We start from the raw sequence: 26,881 nt of genomic DNA on the forward strand, positions 1-26,881 counted from the left end.
AAGATGTTTTCACAATAGATAAAGAAGCAATTTTTTTATATACAGGAGAGAGAGTCATGGTACACAATCAGAATTTTGGAAGCCTCCCAGTTTAAGGGAACTGTGATTTGTACATTGATAAAAGTCCCTATTCTTAATGGCAATTAAGAGAAAAAAATCCTAACATCTCTCCCTTCTCCCCCTCCCCCCCCCGCCCCGAAACATGATTATGTTAAATTTGCAATTATTTTACTTGTATTGACAAATTATTTAATACAGATTAATCAGATCCTTAATTTAGACACTAATTTGATGATCCACCCAACAGTGAAAGAAAGGCTGGTGATGATCCATTATCTCATACAGAAGACAAACACTGTTTTATTGAAGTGATTTGCGTGTTTTCTGAAGTCAAATACCAATACACACATGCTTTTCCTAAGTTTCAGCCCACCACTAAATGTGGGTGCACTTTTTTGCACCAACATTTTGGGCTATTTTACTATGCATAGTAAAATAACACAATGTTACACAATTAGGCAAAAGACGCTTCTTGTATTGAATAATCATTTTCTGAAGGTACTAAATTCAACCTTTAATTAGTATTTAATCTATGGCTAGGTGTTGTACCTTGAGTAAGCCCTAATAATGTTGCCATCTTCCAGTTTTCTTAGAAATGTAGTTTTGAGTTTATTTTCTTGTTTGCGGTCATGTCTAAAATTAACTATTTCAGTTATAAACCTAAGAAAACAAGGAGGAGTATAATCTCCTAATGGCACACAGCAGTGGCACCTGCACTGGATATTTTAATGTGCTCTCTCTTCTTATTATATTTGTACCATGTCTTCCTTATTTGCTTTTAATATGGGCTATCAGTTTTCTCCTTAAAAGCCTCAGTCTGAAGGCTGTGCCTGTTAATTGTACCTGTTGTTCTGGGGGCCTTTTCTGCCAGAACTGTTTCCCCCTGCTGTCAGATCTCCCCCCATTTATTCATTCCTCTTGCTTAAGGCCTGTTTGACACTGTTGTAATGATTCCTCTTGGGAGATGTACAATTAGATTTCTAAGTTCCCACATGGCTCCTGCTTTTTAATGTTTGCTCCTGAGTCAGCACTGTATGCATGACTGACTGGAATAGTGAAACTTTGAATAAATATCTGTTCTCTTCTCTGGATTATATTGCTGTTTGGTTGCATAGAAGAAATGTACCTCTGTAATGCTTCAGGAATCTCATACTCTCTAATACAATTAGGTTGTAGTATTTTGGATGCCTAGTTTTCCTGTTTCCTAATCTAACTAGTACCTAAAGATTTTTGTTAGAAGTAGCCTGACTTTCATCAAAGCTTTATAATTAAATACAACAGATGACAGATTTTTTTTTTTTTTTAATCACACAGCAGCACCCTTGATGGACAGTACAGGCTCTGCTTGAAGTTGCATTTGGCCATAACATATGTGGCAATGTGAGACTAAACTTGTAAGCTGGTAGAACCATGATCTCATAGCTAGACACTGGGGTAAAATTAGCTTTGCTCAAATTTACATTTTAGAGAGAGCAGGGAGAAATGCTTGTCCCTGAAATGTGTCCTAAGAAAGGGAAGGTTATTTCAGGGAATCTCTGGATTCCACAAATGCTTCTGGAGTTCAGGATCAAATTATTGCTTTCCTATGAACAGTCTGAGGAGTTAATGTTTTTTTTTTGCTTCAGCCAGCCATGATGGGTTCAGCTCTGCTGTATGTGCAGGCTTGTATCCTTACATATGTGTTGATAATTCTCATTCTGTCACATACTTTGTCAGAGTGATGCAATCTATCAGAACCTCTGAGCAATTATCTTCTTTTGGGCTTCATACCCTTAGTAGTTCGGGTAGCAATTACCCAATCAGAATATTTGGCAATTAGTTTGCAATTCCTGTGGAGAAAGCATATGCAAGCCTGGCTCTGACCTGATTAACTTTCTTAGTTCCCTGACTTTTCTGTGCAGTACTGAACACCTAAGGGGAGCTAACATGTTCCCAGGTACTTGTGTCCTGAACAACATCAGTGAATGCTAATCATCCCTTCTGCATTTGGTGCTCCCTTTCATCTTGGGCTGGCTACATCCCAGGTGGGTGCAGCTTCTGGCAGCATGCCCTACAACGTGGGTGTTGCTCTCAGAACAGAAGCAGAGGACTGCCAGATGTCCAGTGTCACCTGCCCAAAGGAAATTTTCCTTCCAAATCTCTGTGTGGATTGTTTCACCAGGTGACTGCGCTTGTTGTTGTGGTCTGCTGATGTGACCATGTGACAGAATGCACTGCTGGCTTCCGTGTTCAAGGGAAGTGGAATTTAACTTGCTCAGTTGTATTTTGCAGCTGCAAAGAAGGAAAAAAATAGAAGTAAGGGTACAGTACAGGATGGACCAACATATGTCTTATTTCCTGCATTCTGGCAGCACTCTTAGGAAGGAGGGACACAGCACCCTGGCAGTGACTATGGGCCAGATCCTCAGTTCAAGAGCTGCAGTCAAGAGTGTAAAGAAAGCTCAAGTATTAGGATAATTTTAAACCCCAGGTGACTAAGGACCTTGCCTACAGAAGGTTGTTTGGTTCATAATGCAGCATATTCATTTCATGGTGTTTCATTTTCTTGCTTTTCAGGGGTAGTTGTGGATGGTCTTATAGTTTTCTAACATTTCTCAGGTTTTTGGATAAAAAGCTTTTTTTTTTTTTTTTTTTTGATATCCTGTGCTTACTGCTGTAAGACTTAAGTGAGATAAAAACATTGCTTGAGGACTAATTTCCTGCAACATCACCTTCTCATTCAAGGCTCCAAACTTCTCACACCAAAATATATCTGATGTCACTGATATGAAAGGGCCTGGGATGGTTCAGTATGTTCCTTTCCTCAGCCAACCACATCTGTCTGATGTGTTCAATAGAGGGGACTGGTTGTTCTTGACTCATCAAAAGGGATAGCTTATGTTATTTTGAGCTGGGTTGTCAGAGATGGGTGTTGACAAGACTTGAACTCAGTCTCAATGAGCTTAGTGGGGTGGTTTAACTGCTTGTCTCCACACAATAAATCTGGTAGTCAAAGGCACAGCAAGGAGGTACAAGGAAGTTCTTTTAATTTTCACGAAACTTCATGGGTGAGGTCAAGTTCTTACCCTGTGATTCACCAGCAAATTTCGTCAGGTTTAAGAGGTGAACATCAGCTCCCTCATGCTTCTTTGTCAGTTCCCACATATCAGCATTCCTCCCTATCATGGCATAAGGGAAATGGATGTGACTCACACTTCACAGATTTCAGGTAAAGCAGAAATCAGAACATAAGAGATGTTGAAAGTTGTGACAGTGTTACAACTGGTGGGTCACTTCTCTCCTTAGGGAATCTGCTTAAATCCCTCAGATGTTTCCAGAAAAGAGCAAAAAAGACCAAAAAAAGGAGAAGGATCATAAGGAAAGGAAAAGGAACTCCCATTTTCTGTGGCGCTACTCCACAAAGCTGATCTGCCAGGTTAGTTAAGATCTGCAGGGAGATTGTGGTTAGTTCTGGTGGTTGACTAGGCGCCACTGCATTCCTTGCAGTGGGACTCAGGCCAACACCATTACACCATCAACTTTGAGGGATCACCAGCAGCACAGATTGACAACAGGACAGGAAAACACAACAGAGTTTTTGATACCTAGAAAAGGTGAGCTTTAGTGATAGTCCAGCTGTTCTTCCCACCACCATGACTATCCTGGAAATATTAAAGTGTCAGCATGCCCTTTTGCTGTGTTTTTGGTCTGTAATAGAATGGCTGCTGTCAAAAGCAGTAGAATGTAAATATTTGTGGGGTTTTATAGTTTGGCATTTTTTTTTTTTAACTATAAATTCCCTTACTTCCTTTCTTCCTTCTCTTTAGCAAGAGGCTGTGGGTCATCAGTATCAATATCTCAGATCTCTCTCATGCCACACCTAAAATAAATTGTCAATAGGAGGTGTTGTAGAAGATTCACACATCATTCCAGAAACAATAATATCTGTTGGGAAATGCTAAAACACCAGGTGCATAGCTGCTGGATAGAGTTTCCATTTACTTTACCTGGGGCTTTTCTGTAACATACAGTAATGTACGTCACATGCAGAAAAAAAAGTAGGTGGAAGGTTCTTTCCAAACCACATTTACTGAAAGAATGTACGTGTAAGGTAAGCTGTATGCTGACATGCTCATGTGTTCTGCAGAGGAAAGGGTTACCTTGTCAAGGAAGTCTTCCTGGTGCAGGTGTGCATCCTAGCAGATTCATTCAGAGACCGAGAGACAAGAATGAGCCCTCCCTCAACTGACATGTACAAACAGCCTTTTACCCATTTGTCTCTGAGGACATTTGCTAGCTGTCTCGTTAATCTTTTACTCAAAGTCAGACATATGTATTGATGGGAAAACAAACCATAGACCACAGACCCCCTGCCTTGCATTCCTCACCTCCTCAAAATAACACTCACGGTAGAAGCATGCAGACAGCACTAATAGCTCAGTGGGTTTGTAGCTGCATTTCCTTGCACTTCTAAAGGACCCCTTCCACTGTTGCCCTCATAAGCTCTTCTTACTTACTGTTTATACTGTTGAGTAACTACCTATGCCTTGCAGTCCATCACATCCCCTTCCTCATTTGCATTTTGCAGGTATCTAATTCCTTCTGTATCTCTGAACTTAAGGTGGCTGAAGAAACTGGGATTGGAATTTATTCCTTTTAACACTAGGTCACAGCGTGCTCGATACACCTCTTGCTGACCTTCTGGAGGTTTTCAAACCACCATTAATTTTACTCTAACAGAGTAACAAAAGTTTAGGATCTGATCCTCTGCTGGTTGAATTGTTTTTAACTTTATTAAGAAGGAATAAGAAACTTGTGAGCCAGAGACACCAGCAGAGTACAGAAAAGGAAGTAATTTTAGGAACAGAAATATCTGTAAAGTTTAATCTCCAGTTATCTTGCCTCTGACTTCATCATCATCTGGTCCCAACACACTTTGTGAGCTAAACAGAGTCAGGTTAGCTCAGTACTGAAATAAAAGAGCCTGGAGGTGTTGTCTTAGTGGTGTTAAGTAGTGATCTTCTATCTTACCCAAGCAAGCAGATTCTTCTGCATCTTGCATCACTGCATTATCTGAGACTTTCTTGCATGTTTACCTTCAAGCTTGCTGGGTGGATTGGTTGGGATTTGTGGCAGAGGTTTTCCAATGCTAATTTTATTTTTAATAATATTAATTTTCTCTAACAAAACTAAGCATACTCACATGTTGCATTGCAACTAAGTAAGCTCAAAAATTCTTTAAATAGTAATTATTTGAAAAGGAAGAATACCCTCCAGTTCCTGTGAGACTATTGTTTATAAATATTTGTACTTTGCATCTCTGTAAATGAAAATTACCAAAGCAGAACAAGGATTTATTTTCAGTACTTTTTAATCTTATAGTTATGCTTTGTACTGTATGACATGGGATTGACCTTCATGGTACTGGATCCAGTCAGAATTCATATCTCACTCAAATCCACACTTGTACATTGTTCAGGGTGTTTGGTCAGGAAGTTTTAGCCTTTCTGTTTCAAATAATTAATATTTGTAGTGCTCAGCCTCAGTAAAATCCACAGAAACTCCAATAGACTCTGGAATCACTTCTTCAAGTGAAAACATGTTCTTTAATAGGAATTTAAGTTTGATTCAGTGGTAGAACATCTCATCTCCATTTCATTTTTTTCCTAAATATTCTTGTTTTTTAGCTTTTAGGTTCCTTTTGCAAAAAATTCTCAAAAAATCTTTGCATCACCTAGCACAAGGACACCTGGATCATACTCTATTTCAGAATATAAATCACCACTTAAAAATAAAAGCAGAAATAAGCTGTACAGACTATTGACTCTTCTCCAAGAGGTAGTCAGAGGTTTGAAACAACTAGTTCAGTTGACAGCCCAGGGAAGGGAAGTTCTGAAATCCAGTGTTGGTGATAACAGTGTGGCCTTTGCTGTGTTGACCTTCTAGTACCTTCAACACTGAAGCAAGAGCAAGTACTCCCACTGAAATTCAGTTGTCAGTCCTGCACCATCCTTAATCTTGATGTGGAGGTCTGTGACAAAAGCACGTTCTGCTGTGCTGGTAGCAGTATTTGGGAACTAGAAGAAAATAGCTGTTGTACTTGGAGACAAACAGTTAAATTATGAAGATGTTATTATTATAATAGCAACAGTCTATAATAATCTGGGACAGATTTGAGTTTATAAACCCATCCTGCAAACTACATCAGTCCTTCTCTAACTCTGGGTTCATTGAAGACATTGAAGTTCAACATGTAGTTTAAAGTGAAAATTGCATTCAATGTCGGCTTTTGTATAGATTAATTTGTTGGCTGGAAAGCAGTAAAGCTAAAAAGGAGGCTGAAGAGCTAGTGAAAGTGCTGTGGCAACTCACTGTAAATTTCTAAATCCCTGATGGAGAGACTACATCCAGTTGCTATTACTTCTCATACACTTAGATCAACGGGTAATTCTTTGGGGAGCGGCATCATTGTTTTGTTCTGAATTGTCTTCATGGTTGGTCTGTGACCATGCCTCCTGGGCTGAAAGACATTACAATAGAGATGGATCCTCTCCACCTTTGCAAGCGAATTGAGAAGGCCAGGTCTGGCTGCTGTGCCTGTGGGAGCAACTCCCATGCCTTCCTCCCTGTTACCCTGCTTATGGAGGCCCTGGAATGCAAAGGAGAGGTAGTGCCAGTGCATCTGCCAGCCTGTCCTGCCTGGCTGGGTTTCATTATTCTTCTCCTAATTTCATCCAGTCTTTCATTCACGGAACTGTAACGCAAAACGTAGCATCCTGGGTGATTTCTTGCTCTCTTACTTGGCCTCCACACCTTTGCTGGGGTCATTATCCTCCAGATATCCACAGCCTACCACGCTCTCCTGCCTTCCCCTTCCATTCCCCCAGCAGCTTGCTGTCCTTTAGCCAGGTTACACATATTTTTTCAATCCTGGTTGTTCATGGTCTCTGAGCACAAGGCTTAGTGGAGCGCTGTGCTGCCAGCGCTGCGAGACGCCCCAAAGGGAGCCTGGCTGTGGCTCTGCTGTTTTCACACCTCCGCGCAGATGGACCCAGCTCCCCTCCCCGGCGCCCCTGCGGGCGCCCTGCCCACCCTTGGCCTCTGCTGTCAGAACGACTTTGGCAACTGCCACTGCTGGATTGCATCACCGTGCATGGCTCCCAGGTGGCTGCAGCTTTCAAACTCGCCTATCAGCCTGTCTATCTGCTATTAGGTTCTTATCTTGCCTGTCTATCCAGAGTATCTACTTCTGGGCTGCCTTTGCAGCTTTAATTGCAGTTTGAACACAGCAGCACTGGGATGTGGGTGCTAGGTCAGCAAACATAAATCCCATGGTTGTTCAGGCTTGGACCACACTTCTATGGCACTGCGAGAAATGGAGGTTCAGCAGGCTGAAGAACACGGGAAGTAAAGCAAGCGCAGCACCGACAGCAACTGCTCAGGGAAAGGAGCAGCGCTGCTACCAGGCACCACTGGGGAGATGCCAGCTTCCCCCCTGTGATTTATATGGGGTTTACAGTGGGGTGGGGCCAAACAGGGCTGGTAGGAAGCAGCTCATACAGCTATGTGGGATTCGTGAGGAGTAGACAGAAGCAGTACAGGACTGGGCAGGGGACCTGCTTGTGGGACGGCTCAGCCACAGAGGCAGCTGGCACTGGAGTGCTGATAAGGAGGAGAAACAGATGGCCACGCAAGCCCTTACACATGCCTTCCTGGTAGGCCTGCTGAAGGCTGGTCCACATCCCTTATTCCCCAAACAAAAATACATCTTTTCCTTTCCTTGGTTTGAAGATTTCATGTGGCTCATTAAAGTTTGCTGCCATAAACATGCTCTTGCAGTCTTAGCACAGTTCATTGCTGCTGCTTGTGAATGACACAGGATCAGTCCCATTTATGCCCCTACTGTGCTGTTGTGACACAGTTACAAAGCCCTTTCTTTAGTGCTGCGAGTCTGAAAAGTTAAAGAAAATCAGGAAAAATTATAAAAGAAGGAGACATAGCAATTATGTAAAATATCCAAAAACTAATTCCAGAACTGGCGTAGATACCAAGGGAAGCATGCAGCAACTCCTAGGTGTGCAGAAGGTAACATGACACTGTTAAGCAAGATTTATTTAAGCTGTGTTCTGTATTGTGGAGGTAAGAGTGGTGTGGTGGCATGTGCCAATTGCTGTGGAAGCCTTTTGGCTGTATGATAGAGGGGCAAACCTTTTGGCTGTATGGCAGAAGGTGAGCAAGCCCTGGTAGTACTAGCTAGATACTGGAGGCAAAGCTCCAGCATTTGGTATCCTCTCCCTACAGCAATGAACATTGCTTGCAGGCTTGTGTTATGCAGCTCTGTCTATTCTCCATTACTACAGAGCCACCATGGGGATGAGGTTTGGAAAAAGCACAGAATGTTTCTAGTAGTGCAGATGTTTTCAATGAATTCACCCTTCAGAACTGAAAGCGAAGGAGGCCTGGAAGGGGAAGAGTGTTTGTAGTGAAAAATATTCAGCTCATCCATATGTAGACCCAATGTGAGCCTGGAAGACACTGAGTGCTCCCTGTGAAGTGACAAGTGCCCTCAGTCTTCACTAAAGTTTTGCTGAAGGCAGTGGGTATGTCTGCATAGCAGTGGCAGCAATGACTGCTTTTTGGCTGGGTAAATTAGCCTTTGTGGCTGCGCTTCGGCTCCTACAGTATGCACGCTTCAGTATCTCTTTTAGAGGCTTGTCTGATGAAAAGGGAAAACATTCAGCATCTTGCCAGATCAGGGCCTGGATTTTGAAATGTTTTTGTAGGTTAAAATGAGAATGCATATGCATGGGCTTGTTTTCAGGCGAGCTGAGCACTTGTAGCTTACAGAGCTGGGTGTAAATTTTAGATTTTCTGAGTCTCAGAACATTTTTTTCTCCTGATACTATCCTTATTGCCCTTACCTCCACCTCCTCTGCTGGTATATAGTATTTTAGCTGTGTAACTGTACTATTTAAAGCATTTATGATACCATTTGTTTGGGAAACAGTATAAATCTGCTCTATCCTATTTAGGAGTTTGCACTGCTACTCAGCAATGGAAACCCCTGAGTAACTTCCATGTAAAATCAATCAACAATAGTGAAATCTAGTGGAAGGTCTGTGAATGCCACTCAAAATAAGGCTCCCTTTCATCCATGAAGGCCTTGTCTCAGCCAGTGAACTGGAATCTGGCCTTTTTCACTCACCATGAAATGTCTGGATATAAATTTACTCTTTTAACATCCTACAAATAAAAAAAAAAAGGTTGCATGATCCAATCCCCACAACTTTCACATTTTAGAGAAGTGATAGAGATGGAAAATTTGTGTGAGGACCCTTGTCACTGTAGTATCTCAAATGGGAACCTAATTCTGTGGAGTATCAATAATTGTAATCTTATGTGAACAGGGTTTCAAGCATTACAATATTTCTGGAAATATTTAAAAAGGTGCCGATGTTTATATAGAAAGGTGGATACAGCTTTAGGTCTATATATCTGGACTTTTGATGCCCTCCCTCCTTATCCCCACATCTGTTTCCAAGAATGTTATACCTGGAAAGAATCATTTCAAATTAATTCAATTTGTTTCAAAGCAGCCTAAGCTTCATCCCTCACAGGGGCCACTCAATCATATTACTGCTCCTGTGAAACTCCTAATGGGACACAAAACAAGTAGAAGTAGATTCAGGTGATCTCACATATTAAACATACTAATTACATCTGGCAGCAAAATGACTTTGTGAATTTCCTTTAATCCAGTTTTTAAATTAGGCCATATGTATTTTGGCTGTAGATTTCACGTGCTCTCTTTCTACGAACTTCCTTTTAACCATGTCCTGTGGCCAATTCATATCAAATTTTTGAAAATCAGTCTTAGGTGATAACTGGATCATTGCATATGAAGTGTCTAATTCTGCTTTCAAATCAACCTGTTCCTTTGAAAATCTTAGTGAATATCTCACACAAGAGGTTCAAATCTGAACTGATATGATTGTCCTTGTTAAAAACCCAAATGTGCTGAGTTTCTGTGTTTTATGGGAAGTGTTTCCTAGAGGAAAACTAGCTTTAGGAAAATGGGGATTCTTGCTTTAAATCAGCAGTAGTTTTCACTTTGCTACTTTATAGCTTTTCCTGTGGGGAATATGGTCTTATTTATGTGTTTTGCAGTGACATGCTGACTAACAAGATTAACAAGGGACATACTGACTAAAAAAGGCTTCTTCCTGATGTCCTCTTCTGTACAATCTTGATATTTAACCCACCATGTAGAAAGTTTGGTTTGCAGCTCAAGGAATCTATGTTACTAGCCAAAATGTTACTGGTCAGTATCTGCTTGAATGAATATTCATCACTGATGGGTGCACATTTTAACTTCATAAAGCCAAAGCTCCTTGTAGTATCCAAGATATATAGTGGTACCCGAATGAACTCTTTTAGGGAATGGGAGGAAATTCTGTGTCACTTCTGGGGCCCAAAACATGGACACATTTATGTCTCATGTTCCCTGTGGTACACTGTACTTTTTATCTATTTCAGGTGGGGTGTGGGTGGGACAGCGAAAATGTTCACAGTGTTTATAGGCCATTCTGGGCAGAAACATCTATTTATATGATTTTGGAGGGACTGAACTTGGTGAGCTAGGTGTCCCTGCTCCTCCTCATTTTATGCTGCACTCTCCTGACTGCACCAGTGACATAAATATGCAATAATACAATCTATAGTAGCACTGTTTTCACATAATAACAAGGGCAGAAAAATTCTTTCCTGGAGCCAGCTATTTAGTGGGTGTAATCTGTTAAAGCTCTGTCAATTACACAGGACTCCATCATTTCACTGCAGCATCATATTTGGCCACTTTTGTTCCATCAAGGACTAGTGGATGGGAAATTTACCTAGACATACATACAGACACAACAGTGCTCACCCAGAGAACATAGTATCATGGACTCACCAGAGCTCCTGTTTTGCTAGGATGACAATCTGGTCTGCTGAAGTGTGTTTATGTTAGCACAGTTCTCTTGATCTCTGTGCACTTGGTGACTCTTCCACTGGGCACTAATGTTGGAGAGCAAGGAAAAGCTGCCAGTGATACATGTTTGTGGTTTGCAGACGTGCACATAGTGTAGAGAAAATAAGTGGCACTGTTGAATAAATGTCCTATCTGCAGAGGTGTGAGGTAGTCACATTACTCAAAAGTGTGCTGAAATGATTGATGTTAAAAATGTTATACCACTGTACTTCACACAGTGCACATTAAAGGAAAGCCAAGTCAGGGCATATTAAATTTTATTGAGAGTGGGTTTTGCAACTTTTTAAGAGGCCATGTGCCATGCTTCCTTTTTTAGGATCCAACTACCAAAATTAAAACCAGTAAATCTTTCTAAAAATAATCTGAGAAAAACTTTCCCCTGTGTGAAAATGAAGCATGCTAATGTCCTTGTATGCCTTAATTTTCCATAAAAATATTGCCTTGTTGGAAAGCACAGTCTATTCCCCTTGCACGATACCAAACTCCATGTATCACCTCTTCACCTTGTTGCTAATGGTGTAAAACTGGATGTGACCAGTCCTGGTGCTCAAGCCAGTAATATTCCCAGGGATGGGAAGACACTTCCCACTAATGGAGGCAGAAGACCCTGACTGCAACAGACTGCCTGAAGAAGTGAACGGGATTTGGGCTACTAAATTTGGGGAAGATGTAGTTGTGGGAAGATGAAGGATTTAAAAGTCAATCAGATACAAATATATTGCATGGGTTTTAATGAGGAATGTGTGCTTTGTGGGCATAGCTGTATGCATACTCACTGTTTGCATTCAGTGAGCAAAGACACATGTGAAAGGTGTTTGCATAACATGAATGGGAAGTAGGTAGGGTTGTTCTTTATCACAGTCATCCTCTTTCTGTTTATATATATATATACACACACATATATATATATAATTTACATTTATTGCAAAATATTATATATTCAGAATGCAGCATATGTTAGGCTCACTATTTCACTACTGTATGTTGAATTCTTGGGGAGAGATGGAGAGGCAGTAAAATTAAGCAGGATCCTGGGGAAGTGATCATTTCCAGTTAAAGGGGCATGTAGTTTGCATAAGCAATAAGGAAAAAGGTTATCTTATTGATTCCTTCTGTGTGTACTTGCAGGCAGAAACAGTGGTTCTATTCAGATATTTTAAGACTGTGCCTTTGTGTCTTTTTCTACATCTAGAAAGTGCCCTGCCCAATTTGTGCAACTCTAGTTTAAACAGAAGTGACCATTTCTGTGTGACCGTGTCAATTTCGTAGGGCCAGGGAGAGATGAATGTGGAGGGAAGCTCCTTTACTGATGCTGGCTAGAACCAAAATGTGAAGACATGGGTGAAAAGGGCAACCCTGTGTGAACTCAAATAGCTTTCCAATCTCTTAAAATTGCTCAGCCTAGATAAAATTGTGGGATGTGAACTGTGAGTGCAGGCGGGAAGCTTAATGCTTTCTGGAAAAAGTAATGAGTGAAGGCTGCAGCAAAAACCAGAACAGCCCTTCCTCCCCTCAGCCCACTCTGCCCAAATGAGCACTTTCTCTGCAACTATTGGCAGTAATAAATAATCTTCATCTAAAACATCTCTTCTTACAGCCTTTATTGTACTGGCTAAGTGTGTAAAAACCCAGTGCTGTACTAACAGTTCTGTGCTAATAAAAACCCAGTCAAGTGAAACACAGAAAATATTTTTTAAAAATGCATTCTGAAATGCTTTCTTGCAGTGCTAAAAGCAGTTTACAGGAGATGTTGAAAACTAAGTGCAAGGTGTAGACACCATGTGTTTACTTTTTAAGACTGGGGTAACACTTAGGAAAATCTTTGCTTTTGAAACATGTTTCAAACAGAGGACCAAATACACTGCTGTGTACTCTTGCAAGTTCCAGTGGAGCAAAGGGGGCTGGACCTGTTTCTACCAGGAGCTGGTGCAATCACAAGAAAACTTTGATGTGTTTTGCTGGCATCAGTGGGATATGCCATTAACTGCTCTAGGAGCTAGAGCCAGGCCTCCACAGTGGCCAGGGCTTCTCAGGGATCTCTTTATGTTCATCTGTGCTACTTCTACCCGTTTCAAAAACTGCGGCCAATTAGCTGTAAAAACAGATGTGCCTGTGATATTTCTCTTCCTCTAAAGGTTACAGGCCAGATTGCTCTTGGTGCTTGCATGGCAAAAAGGCAGGAGGTGGAGAAGAGGGGAAGGAGCAAGAAACCTTAGCTATTTGCATACCTACTGAGACGCAAATATGGAGGAATGAAGAAGAATCAGGTTCTTTTGTGAGTAACAGCCCTTACATCAGGGAGGACAGGGGGAGGGCTGGGGGAATGGAAGGGTGTTCTTTTCTCTGCGGCATCTCTGTACCCATCAGCCTAAGAAAGTCAGGCACACAATAGCAATGCAGTTCTTCAGTTTTCACTTCATCTCACTCCCTCAGGCACAGGGAGTTTTGGGAGTTAACCTGAGCATTGAGAAGCAGCTCACCTCATCACTCTTCAAGTAGAAGACATCAGCTGGCAGAGTCCCAGGAGGTGTGCAGGAAGGGCTCTCTGTGCTGGTTGTAGAGGGAGCTAAGGAAATGTGCCCCTCCGAGGTGCGGACAGCCACTGCTGCCTGCAGCAGGTCGGCCTCGGAGCAAGGCCGAGGGCAGCGCTGCAGCGCTCCCGCACTGCTGTGCGCCCCACGGCCGCTGGACACTGTCCTTGGGTGCCTCACGGTGTGGACACTCACCTAAGGCTTGTGCTGGGGCATCTTTCCGAGGCTTCCTGGGCTGCTCCCTGCTGACCCCGGGTAGTTCAGCTGCCTCTTCGGGAGAGCCGCCTGCTTGACGCCTTGGAGTCGTCTGCCAATGCCTCCCCTGTCACCACCTCTTTTACTCTGTGTGTGGCATCAGAGCAGCCAGCAGGATGTAACTATAGACTCAGAGTATTTAGGGCTGTCGCTGCTGACCAGCACTACAGTAGGTTGACTCACAAAGGACAAGCGATTCTTTTTTTTTTTTTTTTCCAATGCAATTTTTCAGGCTTAAGTTTATGTAGTGGTCAAGGAGTGCTGCTTAACTAGAAAAGCTGCTCTAAGAGAAAGTTTCCTCATTTTATTTTGTGGTGGGGGAAAAAAGTTTGTTCATGAAATATGACAGGGAGGCCAGAATCCCCCTGCCAGGGCTGGTGGGACATGGCAGTGATGTGAGCCAATATGAGCGAGGAGACAGCCTTGGGCACTTCTGTACTGTGAGGGCTGGTGAAACTTTGGATCCCCTCCTGACTGCAGATCTTTACAGCAGCATTCCTTGTGTGACAAGCCTTTTTCACATTTCCCCATTCAGCTGATTGTGGGTGCTGTGCTATTTTAAACCCACATGGAAGTATGTTTTTAGGACCATCTGCTACCGGCCCTAACCCAGATGATACAGTTAGAGCCTGCCCACAGCATCCTCCCCTCCTTCAGACAGTTCCAGGAACAAGCAGTGAGTCAGTCCCGCAGCTGAACTCATATTTAGCTAACCCTGATATCCTGCCTATCGGAGAGAAATGCACAACGGCCTTCCCAGGTGCAAAGCCCCGTTGTTCCCATTATTTAGAGAATGCATGGAATTTAAAAAAAAAACCCACCACCAAAGCAAATGTCAGATCAGTTAGTGCATCAGTTCCTTTTGTTCTGAGGGTGAGAAGGATGAAGTGATCAGTCCTCACAGGGTAGCTTGCCCGTCTTGCCATTGCTTCCAGGCTGAAGGGCAATTTCTGCCCCTGGCTGATCAGCAGGCTCGAGCCCTGCCCTTGCTGCTCGCTGCGGTGGAGCTGCCTCGGCAGCGGCTCTCCCTCCTGCTGAAACATCTCTGCACAGCTGGAGCATAGTTAATTCTTCCTTCGGGCACCGGGGGTAAGCAGAGGCGTCTCCTAGAGCTGTCTAAAGGCCAGTGTTGCCTGTCAGGGTCCTGCCTTCTCTCACTGAGCAACTGTTGTTAAACACACACACATCTGTGGGTCTGGATGAGGCTCTCTCCCTTTACCTTAGGAGCTTCCTGAGCCTGAAATAAGATTTCAGCCAGTGGATCATCTGAAAAAGCTTCCTAGAGATCAGCATGACTAAGAACCAGCGTTTACAAACCATTACTTGATGTATTTTAAACTCCTGCTCTTTGATCCCTTTACGATCCAGCAGCTGTTTTCTGTCTGTTTGTCAAAACCAGCAAAACATGCCCTGCCCTGTCATCTCATTTCTCCTGGATCCCCTCAGCATGCTGCACTGTTTCCCACCCAGCAGGTTAATGACTGGTAATTATCTTCATCATATAATGAATGAATAAAGTTCAGTATCTCCAGAGCAGATACACTAGCACTCAGCTTGGGCACAGCCTTCAATGTTAAATGATACCTGAGGTCCTGTCCTGCTCCTGCTGAAGTGGAGGTAAATCCCCCACCCGGCCTCTGCACAGCCACTGACTTCCCAAATCTGCAGCACAGAGGAAAACCCTCCCTGACACTGCCTGGAGCATTACCTGTAAAATGAGCATGAAACATGAGCGTTATTTTATTTAGGCTATGCATTGTTTGTGTGCTCCCATATAAGCTCGGATCAGCCCTGGCTCTGAGGAACTTTCAGTGAGGTCCTGTTTCAATCAATGCTGATTTAAATAAGCATTGTGAACCTAATTATTTAGTGCCACTCACATGACACTGCATTTGGTATGGTACCCTTGAAACAGGCAGACTTCATCCTGATCAACAGAAACATCCGCAGCTGTACCACACTCTGCTTCAGGCTCCTTGGAGTTACTTCATCGTTGCCTGACAGCTGTGTCCCCTGACCATTATCTGGTGGCCGCATACTTCAATAGCAGACTGTATGTACTGTATGCACTAGACTACAGGGTGACCTGACAACTTGGCTTCCTCTCCCAGAGTCTATCTTCTGCTACTCTTCAGCATCCTACAGTTTATCTGTGGTCAGCTTTCTTACCCATTTCCTGCCAGCTGCTACTGGTCTTTTAGTCAGCTCCGCCAGGCACACAGGCAATGGTGAGCTTCTGAGCATTGTGCTGCATTATTTCTTGGATGGAGGCTCTGCAAAGGCTGCTCTGGAGTTTTGTGTAGAGGATTTCTTTGTATGTAATGTCAGGACAATTAAAGAATGCCACTCTTAAGAAATACACCTTGTATTTATCAGGCAGTATCAGTTTTATCTCTGTTCTAGCATTGTTGCAGCATTATGGCTGAGGCTTTGAAAGCACAACATTGTTCCTAGCAAAAATTATAACTAATTTCATCAGCCCACAAGTCCAGAATTTGTTATTCTTCTTACCTCCTTTGCCAAGTTGTCCCACAGAGATGTTAAAAGCAGCTGAGGGCACAAGTCCCTGCTCAGAATCCAGAATTTGGTGTTTTACAGGAACATAATTCCTCTACCTAAGCCTTTTGGAAAATGGCTTGTTATCCAATCTGGGACTGTGCTGATGGCACCGTGGTCATGTACTGAGCTCAGTTTGGAGGTGTCCCCGTAGCCACAGCAGGGTGCAGCAGCTGTGGAGGCTCACTATTCATGGATGTGTCCCTTGTTCCTCTTGCTCCAGTCAGGGCAGGTTTAGGTTTATTTTGGGGCTGTGTTGGGAAGCACCTGTTCTGAAGGAACCAAGTCACTGGAGCTCAGGGCTATTAACTGAGGGTTGTTCTCCACGCTTCTGCCCTGGCTTCCCCTTGTGGGAGGTCCCTTCCCAGGAGCACCCGAGTGAGTCCTAAATGAGATGAATATTCAGTGAAGCAGAAATTGGCTAGAGAGACCCTGCTCCAGCCTATCAAAAAAGAATGGCTTTGAAACAGCAAAAGGAGAAGAGATCAAAGACTTGCCCAAATTATTATTTTTTTTTAATCACTTCAAATCTTTATACGGTTTATGAGTCAGCATGTAATATATCCTTATACTGGGGTATGGGACAGTGTAGGAGTTCCTGAGATTTCTTGTTTGCATTTTGCTAAGCCAAGATGCACAGCCTTGGTAGCAGGTTCTGTAAGATTAAGCACAGGGAAGGCCTTGATAAAGCTGTGTCCAGGTCCCATTCAGCCATGCAGCCTAACTGCACACCTGGAAACAGGAGTGCTTGGGCCAAAGGCTGACGCAGATCACACAGAAAATCAAGGGGAAGAAGAAATTTGGCTCGCACAGTGGAATCCACTGCTGAGCTTCTGAGAGACTGAATGCTTACAAAGAGTGTCTCAAATGAGAAGCAAGGCAGAGATGTCTTCCTGCAAAGCGGTAGGAGGGATTGCGTCCATCCTTTCCCATTCAGCATTCATTCTGACACCTAATGATGACAGCTGAGGGTGAGGAGGGTGTTTTTGTTCTGAAACACCTTTTGAAGGACCTTGACCATCTCAGCAACACCTTGAGGATTCCTGGAGAGGTTTGTCTCACTGTCCTAGAGCCAGCAAGTGTGAATACCCTGGGTTCAATGTCCAGCACTGTTGCTGCCTTCTCTCCTGGTAAATTTAGTAGCCATACCTAGGAACAATCCAGTCCAGCTGAGTACTGCAGAATGCTAAGATGGAAATGACCCATTAGGACTTCCTGTTCCTGCTGTGGGGTTCCTGCCATGTATTGAGTGAGTTGCAGATTTTAAGGCACTGATATGTTGGTGCATTGGCTTATTAAAACTCAGGTGTCAGTGAATCCACTAAACCCAGTGATGCACATCTGCCAATATAACAATTTTTCTCTACATCGTTTACTATTCCAGCAATTTTGAAATGAGATCTACCTTATAATAGCAACATTTTTTCATTTTCTTCAAATAATTTCTAAGGATAGTGAGCAGCACAGGGCTAAGAGGTTTCTGGGGGATCCCATTAAGCATCTTCTGAAGAAGGGAATGATTCAGTTAGGATTGCCTTTGGCTCACTTTTGGCTCACCAGCTTTTAATCGATTTAATAAGAGGTACATTAATTCTGGATAATGCTGATTATTTTAATCAGAATGCCATGTGGGACTGAGTTAAATGCCTCACAGATGTTGAAACCCATGACATAGACACAGCTATCTTTATCAGCTAAACTGGTAATTTCACTAAAAAGCAGCACTGAGCTCATTTGACAAGACTTTTCCATGAAGTCATGCTGATGACTATTAATTACACTGCTATCTTTTAAACCTTTTTCAACTCTGACCCACAAGTGCCCATCTGAGTGGGATGAAGGTGCAAGGCAAATGAGACATGGAGGCAGAGGACTTGCTGAGTTGTGTCATCTCCAGGCCAGGAGCTACACAGGGTAGATCAGTCATGTAAAGAGTGTTCTCTCTCTAATCCTTCACATCAATCTGCTTGACTTGTGGATCAGTGTTAGGCTAGTCAGCCTGTGGTTGCCCAGACTGCTTTTTGTACCCTCTGTAAATAGTAATGCCTCGTGAGCTTTTTGCCGGTCTTTGGGAAGCTCTTCAGTGGTCCCAGAAAAATCAACACAAATATTTTGGAAAACTCTGTCACATTTCTTTAGTATGCTGAGGTGCAACTTACCAAGTGCTGCTGATTTAAAAATGTTCAGTTTTGATAGTGGCTGTTTAACTTTCCTCTAAGTAACTGATGGAATAGAAAGTATTTCCTTATCACTATGAGATAAGAATACATCATCCTATTAGTTTCCAAATACAAACCTGAAATATTTATTGAATATTTCTTCTTCTACGAATCATGACTGACAATTTTGAGATTCCTATCTAGCTGTGGAGCTATCCCATTGTTAGGATTTTGTTTGTTCCTGATAAATTTAAACAGTTCCTCTTTATTGTTCTTACTGACTGCAGATTTGTGTGTTGGTGCCTTTAATTTCCTATGGTAATTTCCTCACTGCTGATATATGTACACCCACGCTGACAGATCCAGATGCAAGTCCAACGTCCAAACTTTTTGGACATTGTTTTTGTGAATGTGAGCTCCTGATTTTGTCTTCACCCAATTCAAATTAACAGCTATAAAGATTGGGTTAAGGTTTAATTTCTGAATTTCATATCCCCTCTCTCAGATTCCAGAAAAGCTGGCATGTTTCAAAGCCATCTTTTATTCAGTGGCTCTCAGTCTTTGAGAATCAAGATCAGAAAAAAAAAAATCCCATTTGTTTCATTCCTGTGAATCAGGAATGAACTGGTTTAGACTACGGTGAAAATACCTGAGTTATATTTTGAGTGGTGACTACGGACTTGACTACAGAGCTAACTGGTGGATGGGGCTGGTTGTCCTCTGCCCCCCATGCAGGGCTCAAACCTGTTGCAGAACTGGAGACTGCAGAGAGCAGGGATTCCTGCAGGTGGGGAGCGCTTTGGTCCAGGCACTGCTGCAGTGTGTGTCTGTAGATGGACGAGCACAGTGGAGAGAAATGGACTCGCTGCAGCAGGGCTGAGGCTGGGCACGTCGCCGCCCTGTCCAGCTGAGCAGTCCCTTGCAGCAGCGCTCAGTCCTGGCCGTGGGGGTAGGAGGGTCAGCCCAAGGGCTGCCCTGCATTGAGTTTGCATGTGGGTGGCAGTGGCCTCTGGAGACACTGGTGGGATGAGTGGGTCTTTCTCATTGCTTCCCTCCCAGCTGCTGGGGAGGTGTGAGACATTTTTCACTCTTCTTGTTGCTGTCTCTGACCTAGTGTGCTGCTGTCTGCTGCAGTTGTGCCCTGGGGGCTTAGAAAAGCCCCTCTGCGTAACAGTACATGAATTGTTATTTTTGATTGCAACTGGGCGACCATTTATTGACTCTTCAGCTGGGTAAAGTTATTTAGAAAGTTATGCAGCTGGAAGAATGCTGCCAGCCTGGCTTACAACTCTCCTCTCTTTCCCAGTAATAGACTTTGATTTGCCGTAGTTCATTTCCCTCTGAAGTCTGCTTTTTGTAGATAACATAAAGCACTTGGCATAGTGGTTGATAACTAAATGTATGAAGCATGACATTTTCCTAGATACAGTATGCCACATGAACACTTGTCTTTTGTATCAGAACCCATAAACAAGAGTTGACTGAGGGCAAATAGCTTGCTCAGGTCCTGTGGAGAGGCAGGGAGTGAGTCAGTGCGTGATGTGGTCACAGCTGCTTTGAGGAGGGCATGTGGCAAGAGAAGGCAAAGCCCAAGGGCAAATAATCCCTGTGAGCCAGCTGGTAGCAGGTGAGGCGACTCATGATGTGAATTGAAAAAAAAGGTATTTTGGAAACTTAATTTCCTCCTTACTTGTTTTTCTGCCCAGTGATTAAAATACTAACATGTTTTTCTGTCTCTGGAGCATGGCAATCCACCTCTCCTCCCACCTCCCCCAGACCAGTGAAAACTTCAGAAACTGCCAATAAGGACCTGGACAGTCCTGCTAGTTTAGACCTTGGCAGCCCTGTGGGGGTAGATGACGGTGCTCATGCCCAGCTATCAAACAAAGCAGTTAACCTCTTGGTTTCTCCCTCACCACCCACAAAGAAGCTAAAAATAGTAGGCAGTCTTACAGAGTTCTGGGAAAGAATAAAGTAAGAATAAAGCACTGGGCTGGGTGGCTGGAAAGCAGCACTCTGTGCTGTAAGATGGAGCATAATGTATATGCAGAACTGTGTAGTATATTTTAAAAGTAATGAAGCTTCACACCTTCAGCTTTGCTATTAAAGCATTGCTGAGAGCTAGATTCACACTGCTGTGCTGCTGAGAGTTAGTAAGGGTGTGTATGAACTGAGAGAAAATGACTGTCCTTCTCCTTCATGGTTCTCAAGGTTTTATACCAGCTGCCTGGCTCCAGCCACACAGGACTTACATAGGATGGCAAATGAGAGAGAAAGTGGTCATGTCATGAAAGACAGCTAGAAGAGTATGGGAAGTACACAGAGCTCTGGTGAGTTAAATTGGAGATGCTTGGGGTTGAATTTTTGAGCCTCCTTTACTAAACTGTGTATGCAAGCTGCAGGCAGGCAAGTGTAGGCCAGAGACAGCTCAAAGAAATGCTGACTTGCTCATGAAAATGCAGATTTTACAGTTGTGTGTGTAAGAACTTTTGCATAGCAAGTAAGAAGCTGTGAACTGCTTCCCTTGATGCAGACTGAGCTTCTTTGGTTCAGACTCAGTTGTAAGATAAAGTAATCCAGTTACTGATTTTGAATAAGAATCAGGCATCTGTTTGGATCGAGTTTTTGCACTCTGTTTCAGCCATACATGTATAAGCTATCCACAGGCGCGGGAACTGAAAGTGAAGAAAATATTTGTGGGATTCCACAGAGACAGAAGCAGCCGCTGGTTTGCACGTGTGTATTTTGCCAGTGCATTTGGTGGCTTAGAATGAAAGCCTAGTGCTTGCTTATAATGAAAGTTAAACCTAAAACTGGTCATATCCAAATTCCCAATGCCCAGCAAACTGGAGTGTGAGGGCTTAAAGCAGAAGAGAGGGGCTACACCAGGTAAAGATGCTGTATATTTATTTTAGTGCTTGGAGTTGATTAGAGTTGGGTGAAAATGATTAGCTGAAAGGATTCTGAGTAAACCAATTTAAAATGTAATTATGAAGGGCTCAAGATAGTGTGTGTGTGTGTGTGTGTGTAATTATGTTTCTTGCCCGTGTGCACTGTACTCAGTGATTTTGTTCTGCAGTGGAAAGGGGGAGGAAGGGATGTGCAGGGGAATAGCTGCATGGGGAGCAGCTGTTGTCAAAAGGCAGCTTGTGCTGGGTTTCTCCTGTAATCTAGAGGTGCACTTTTAGCTGTACCCAGCTTTCTGAGCTGGGTATCAAACCTAGCGTAGTCACAGCAATGTGTACTTGTGTTTCAGCTGCTCAGAATTGGGAACAAAGCTGGGCAGGTGATCGCAGTGAGCTCCTTGCTTCTCTCTTGGGATTCTCCTAGCCTGTGCCACAATAAGTTTGTACAAAATAGCTCAGGGTTTCATGCAAGCTGCAGCAAATCTTGGGATGAGACCACTGACATCCTGGTTTGTGGCATTTCAGTGTTGCTTATATCATCCCTGTGACCATCAGCAGAGAATTAGCCTTGTCTGGTCAGCAAGTTATTGCAGACTAGCTCATGTCCCTGCTGTTAGGGGTGAAGTCAGCCTGGGATGGGGTTGCTGCATCCACACTGCTCTGGAGTGGGTGTAGAGTGATGGGACTTGCCCTCCTTGGCTGTGTCTGACTTTCCTTTCATATGCTGGCCTAGGGCTGGAGCCTTCGGTGAGCAGGCCAGCACAGTGCTGACACTGCACCCCTCCATGAGCCATACAGGGACAAGCCACAAGCATGGTCTGGAGGCACCTTTTTGAGGCTGTTACATCTGGGCTTTCCTCCAGATGTTTTTTGTCTGTGCTCTCAAATTACTGAAGGCACAAAAGGTCAGGAAATGTTCCTAGAATCCTTCTTACATTAAACAGGGAACGCAGTGAGGAAGAGAAAGGAGAGAAGAAATTGTTGGAGGAAGGTGGGCTATGACAATTAAGGGGGCAAAGTTAGGGGTGCTTAAAGGCATTTTATTATCGGTGGTGAAAGCTGATTTTTCATGGGACTTGATACCAAATGAATGCATGTCTGAATCAGGTTGTGAACTGTGTACAGAGGCACATTTAGGACAGAAAGTGAAAGGACATGCTCTGGCTGACTCACACATATAATCCACAGTGTGAGCAATCCCTTTTGTATGACACAGCCCCGTTTGGGCAGCAGCTGTGCTGCACATGACTCTTGCCTTCATCTGACATGGGAGCAGAGGGCAGGAAGAGACTCCTGGGATAGCATACTCAATATCTCTTATTTTGTCCTGTACTTCTTCATCAAACATAGTATTAAAATAAAAAAAAGAGCAGTGTTATGCCCATGTTGTTTCATCTTTTCCTATGCTCTCTGTATGTCTGTTTTCTCTTACTGCCTTAATTGGATTGTTGGCTGTTTGGGGCAGTTATGGTCTTGTGCTCTCATCATTTGCTGTGGTGGGCCAGTATCACACAGGCTATCACATCAGCACTTCAGACACATCCTCTGGCATTTTCAGACATGGGCTGTAAGACAGAGATGTCCATTAGGACAGGCACATTTTCACAGCAGGAAGCCTATGTTTCGGTTTTGTCCTTTGCTTAGTAGGTGCTGGTGTGTGTCAACTAATCCTTTTCCTACTTAATCATTCAGTCAGCACCAATGTGTTCCTCTGAGTAATGGTCTAAAGACCAGAACTTCTAGCCAAACCTTGTGTTTTGCTAAAACCACAAATCAAACTTGAAAAATAGGTACAATAAGAAATAAAGATTCCCAATAAAGAGAAATGAATAGTTCAGCTGCTGTCATCTTAACTCTTAATACCTTCTTGCAGGAAAGAACTGTTTTCGGAAGATGGCAAGGGAAATGAAAAGGGGTAGCAGTGCATACAGCTGATAACACTGACCTGTTTTCCTGGCATTCCTCCAAATGCAAGGCCAGCTCTGCTTGAAATATAGGTGATTCATCAGCTGAATTGCAAGCAAATAGTGTGGTGCAGAAGCACAGTCATATTATTTCAATAACCTGAGTTTTAGTTATTCCACTTTAAAAACTAATGAAGCAAATAATGTTGTGACACAGATGTAGTCAGTGAAAATGTGTCAGAGAAAGGCAATTAACCTCTGTACTAATAAAGTATGTCAAATTAGTAAAATATTTTTTATATATTATAATAGCTAATCTGACATATATAGGCCATGAGTATTCAGTGCCACAAACCTTTGAAATCTAGGTGTAAAACTTCATCAGGGAAAGCAGGTGGTTTTTTGTATTTTTGTAACACTGGTATAAATGGCTAAAAAGTCACAAGGTGACTTTCTGGGGTGAGTTGTGGATTTCTCAGGACCTGCTGGTATTGTGCCCACCCCCTGAAACTAAGGTTGGGCTTTTATTTCCACATTAAGTGATCCCTCAATCACTTACTGACTATATTATCAATGCTCTGCTGGACATTCATGAGGCATCTGAGCTGAGACATGATTGATTAAAAAGCAAAGCAAAATAGATTCTGTACTCCAGCTACCCAGCTGGAGAAATGGGACTATATGAGATGGATTCCTGTAGTAGGAGAAGGTTCTCTCTCCATTCTATATCCTCTCTCAGTCATGATATCTCCCACTGAGAGACAGTAGGAGGATTACGTTGAATGTGAATCAAGGCTAGGTAAGTTAAATCCAGGTTTGAAATTCTTTGCCAAGGTGTGTAGAAGTTATTGACAAAACTGCTCCTATAAAAGAAACATCAGTATTTCTGAAACTGAGTGAAATTTGTAATGCATTAATATTGTAGGCATTGTGGTGCTATGACCATCACTTAGCTACTTCATGTTGGATTTTGATCAACTTAGTCTATTGGTGAACATCACATCTGGAGCTCTGTTGCACTATAATATCACCAAACTTGCTGGACACTCCAACATTGACAGTACAAATACACTGAAAACCAGCTTGATTTTGTGTATATCTTTTAGGATACACAGTAGTAAAGCATTTATCCTGTTTGCAAATACTCAGACCAATGCATTACAGCATTACAAGGCTAAACCTATTACTCCCACAACAGTCACCTGCCATCTTTTCTCTTAAAGTTAAATGTTTACAGTGTTGTCTCATATTCACAATCCTACAGAGCCATAGCTTGTGCTGATATGTGTGTGATAAAAACCAAAATTTTATCAAAGCCTTTTGTATCTTAACTGTGTCCTTCCTCTACACCTACAGAAGTGTTACTGTTAAAGATGTTAAATCATATTCAAATATTAATAATTAACAACAAGCACCTCATATAAGTTATTGTTATCAATGGGCATGTGCTGCTGGTTGTGGCCTCCATCCTTCTGCTCCTCCACACATACCCTTTTACCTTTTCTGGCACAAAGGACCTTGTCTGTGCCATGGCCAAGGCTTGTTGGATGGTGCTGACATGCAGTTCGGGTGTGGATGATGGCCTTTCCTGTGGACAGACAGCCTGTAACTGTTTCCCTTTGCATACATAAGTCTTTCTGGATTCCAGTTAAGCCAGTCTGTGTGACTTTGACTAACCAAGCAAATGATCTGTTCATCCCCATGACCTCCTACTGGGGTGCACATCATGTCTTGCATAGTGTATGGGAATGCTGACAGTGCTGTGTCTCAGTGAGAGCTCCTGGTGCGGGCAGCTTTTGTCATCGAACGGGCTCATGTTAAATTGCATTCACAGAGTCACAGAATCAAAGAATGGCTTGGATTGGAAGGGACCTTGAAGATCATCAAGTTCCACCCCTCTGCCATTTTCAGGGACAACTTTGAATAGATCAGGTTGCTTAGAGCCCCCTCTAACCTGGCCTTGCACCCTTCCAGGGGTGGAACATCTATTTATAGATGCTCAGGCAATCTGCTCCAGTGCCTCACTACCTTAATGGTAAAGAATTTCTTCCTAATATCTAATCTTAAACTACTCTCTTTATGTTTGAAGTTGTTCTCCCTTGTCCTGTCACTACATGCCCCCTTAAATAGCCCCTCTCCATCTTTCTTGGAGGCTCCTTTTGGGTACTGGAAGGCCACACTTAGGTCATCCTGAGGTTTACCCTTCTCCAGGCTGAACAATCCCAATAATTTCAGTCTTTCCTCATAGTAGGGGTACTCCATCCACCTGAACAACTTTTGCTGGCCTCTGCTGGACTTGTTCAAACAGGTCCATGTCTTTCCTGTGCAGGGGACCCCAGGGATGGATGCAGCACTGCAGGTGGGGTCTCACCAGAGCAGAGCAGAGGGACAGAATCCCCCCTGTCACCTGCTGCCCACGCTTCCTTTGATGCAGCCCAGGACATGTTTTGGCTTTCTGGGCTGCAAAGGCACATGTTTTGGCTCATGTCCAGCCTCTCATCCACCAGCACCCTCAAGTCCTTCTCGGCAGGGCTGTTCTGGATCTGTTTATCCCCAGCCTGGATTGATACTGGGGGTTGCCCTGACCCAGGTGCAGCACCTTATATTTGGTCATATTAATCCTCATGAGTCCCATGGAGCCAATTCTTGAACTTGTTGAGGTCCCTCTGCATGGCATCCCATCCCTCAGGTGTGTCAACAGCAATATTCAGCTTGGTGCCATCTGCAAACTTGCTGAGTGTGTTCTCAGTCCCTTTGCTTATGTCATTAATGCAGATATTAAAAACACTGGTTCCAGTATGGACCTCTGAGGACACCACTGGTCACTGGTGTCCATTGGGACTCTTAGATGTTGATCACAATCCTCTGAATCTGAGTGCCTAACCACTTTCTTAACCATCTAACTGTCTACCCAGAGAATCCATAATTGTCCAGTATAGAGAGAAGGATGCTGGGGGAGACCATGTCAAAGGCTTTACAGAAGTTGATATCAATGACATCTGTAGCTCTTCCCTTGCCCACTGATGCCATCACTCCGTAGCAGAAGGTCAGGCAGGACTTCCCTGTGGTGAAACTGCACAGGCTGTCTTGAATTCCCTCCCTGTCCTTCATGTGCTGTGGCATAACTTCTTGAGGACTGTGTTCCATGATCTTCCCAAACACAGATGTGAGGCTGACAGGCTGGTATTTCCCAGGGTCCCAGGTATTCGAAGGCTTTAACTACAAAATTTGCAGTTTGACTGAACTCATAAAAAGAAATTGCAGAAATCATGTTATTTTAATCATGAGTGAGTTGTTGCCTTTGAATTTGTTCTAATTAAACATCAAGTCAGATTAACTACTCAAAGGGTCTTTCTTTTTTTTACCAGGTCTTAAAGTAATGAGTAGTTTAATAAGTTTTGAATTCTTTTAAATAGCTATTTATTGCTTGGAAAAACAGCTTTTTGTACTTTTTTAATTACACGGTGAAAAATATATTAAAAGTTTCTGTTGTTTTTTTTTT

General features: G+C 43.1%; 1 protein-coding gene and 1 long non-coding RNA gene across 9 annotated transcripts in view; one reads left to right on the forward strand and one right to left on the reverse strand.

The window, feature by feature from the left end:
• Window positions 1-26,881, forward strand: part of LOC144246077 (uncharacterized) — a 220,947-nt gene that overhangs the window by 56,842 nt on the left and 137,224 nt on the right. For 2 of the 7 annotated variants that reach the window (XM_085576329.1, XM_085576334.1), the window contains exon 2: window positions 20,781-20,899. The exons of 3 other annotated variants lie outside the window; for them this stretch is intronic. The gene's annotated coding sequence lies outside the window, so the exon portion shown is untranslated. 2 more of the 7 variants (XM_085576332.1, XM_085576337.1) reach the window with 1 other exon arrangement.
• Window positions 178-26,857, reverse strand: LOC146767797 (uncharacterized). 2 transcript variants are annotated; one of them, XR_014954211.1, is made up of 3 exons: window positions 13,795-26,857; window positions 3,126-3,218; window positions 178-2,331 (listed from the first exon to the last, which is right to left on the reverse strand). It is a non-coding gene; the product is annotated as an uncharacterized LOC146767797 (long non-coding RNA). The 2 variants fall into 2 exon arrangements; XR_014954210.1 differs by having other exon boundaries at window positions 13,549-26,857.

Source organism: Lonchura striata, chromosome 3 (genome assembly GCF_050655825.1).
Source record: "Lonchura striata isolate lonStrDom1 chromosome 3, ASM5065582v1, whole genome shotgun sequence".
NCBI classification, from domain to species: domain Eukaryota; kingdom Metazoa; phylum Chordata; class Aves; order Passeriformes; family Estrildidae; genus Lonchura; species Lonchura striata.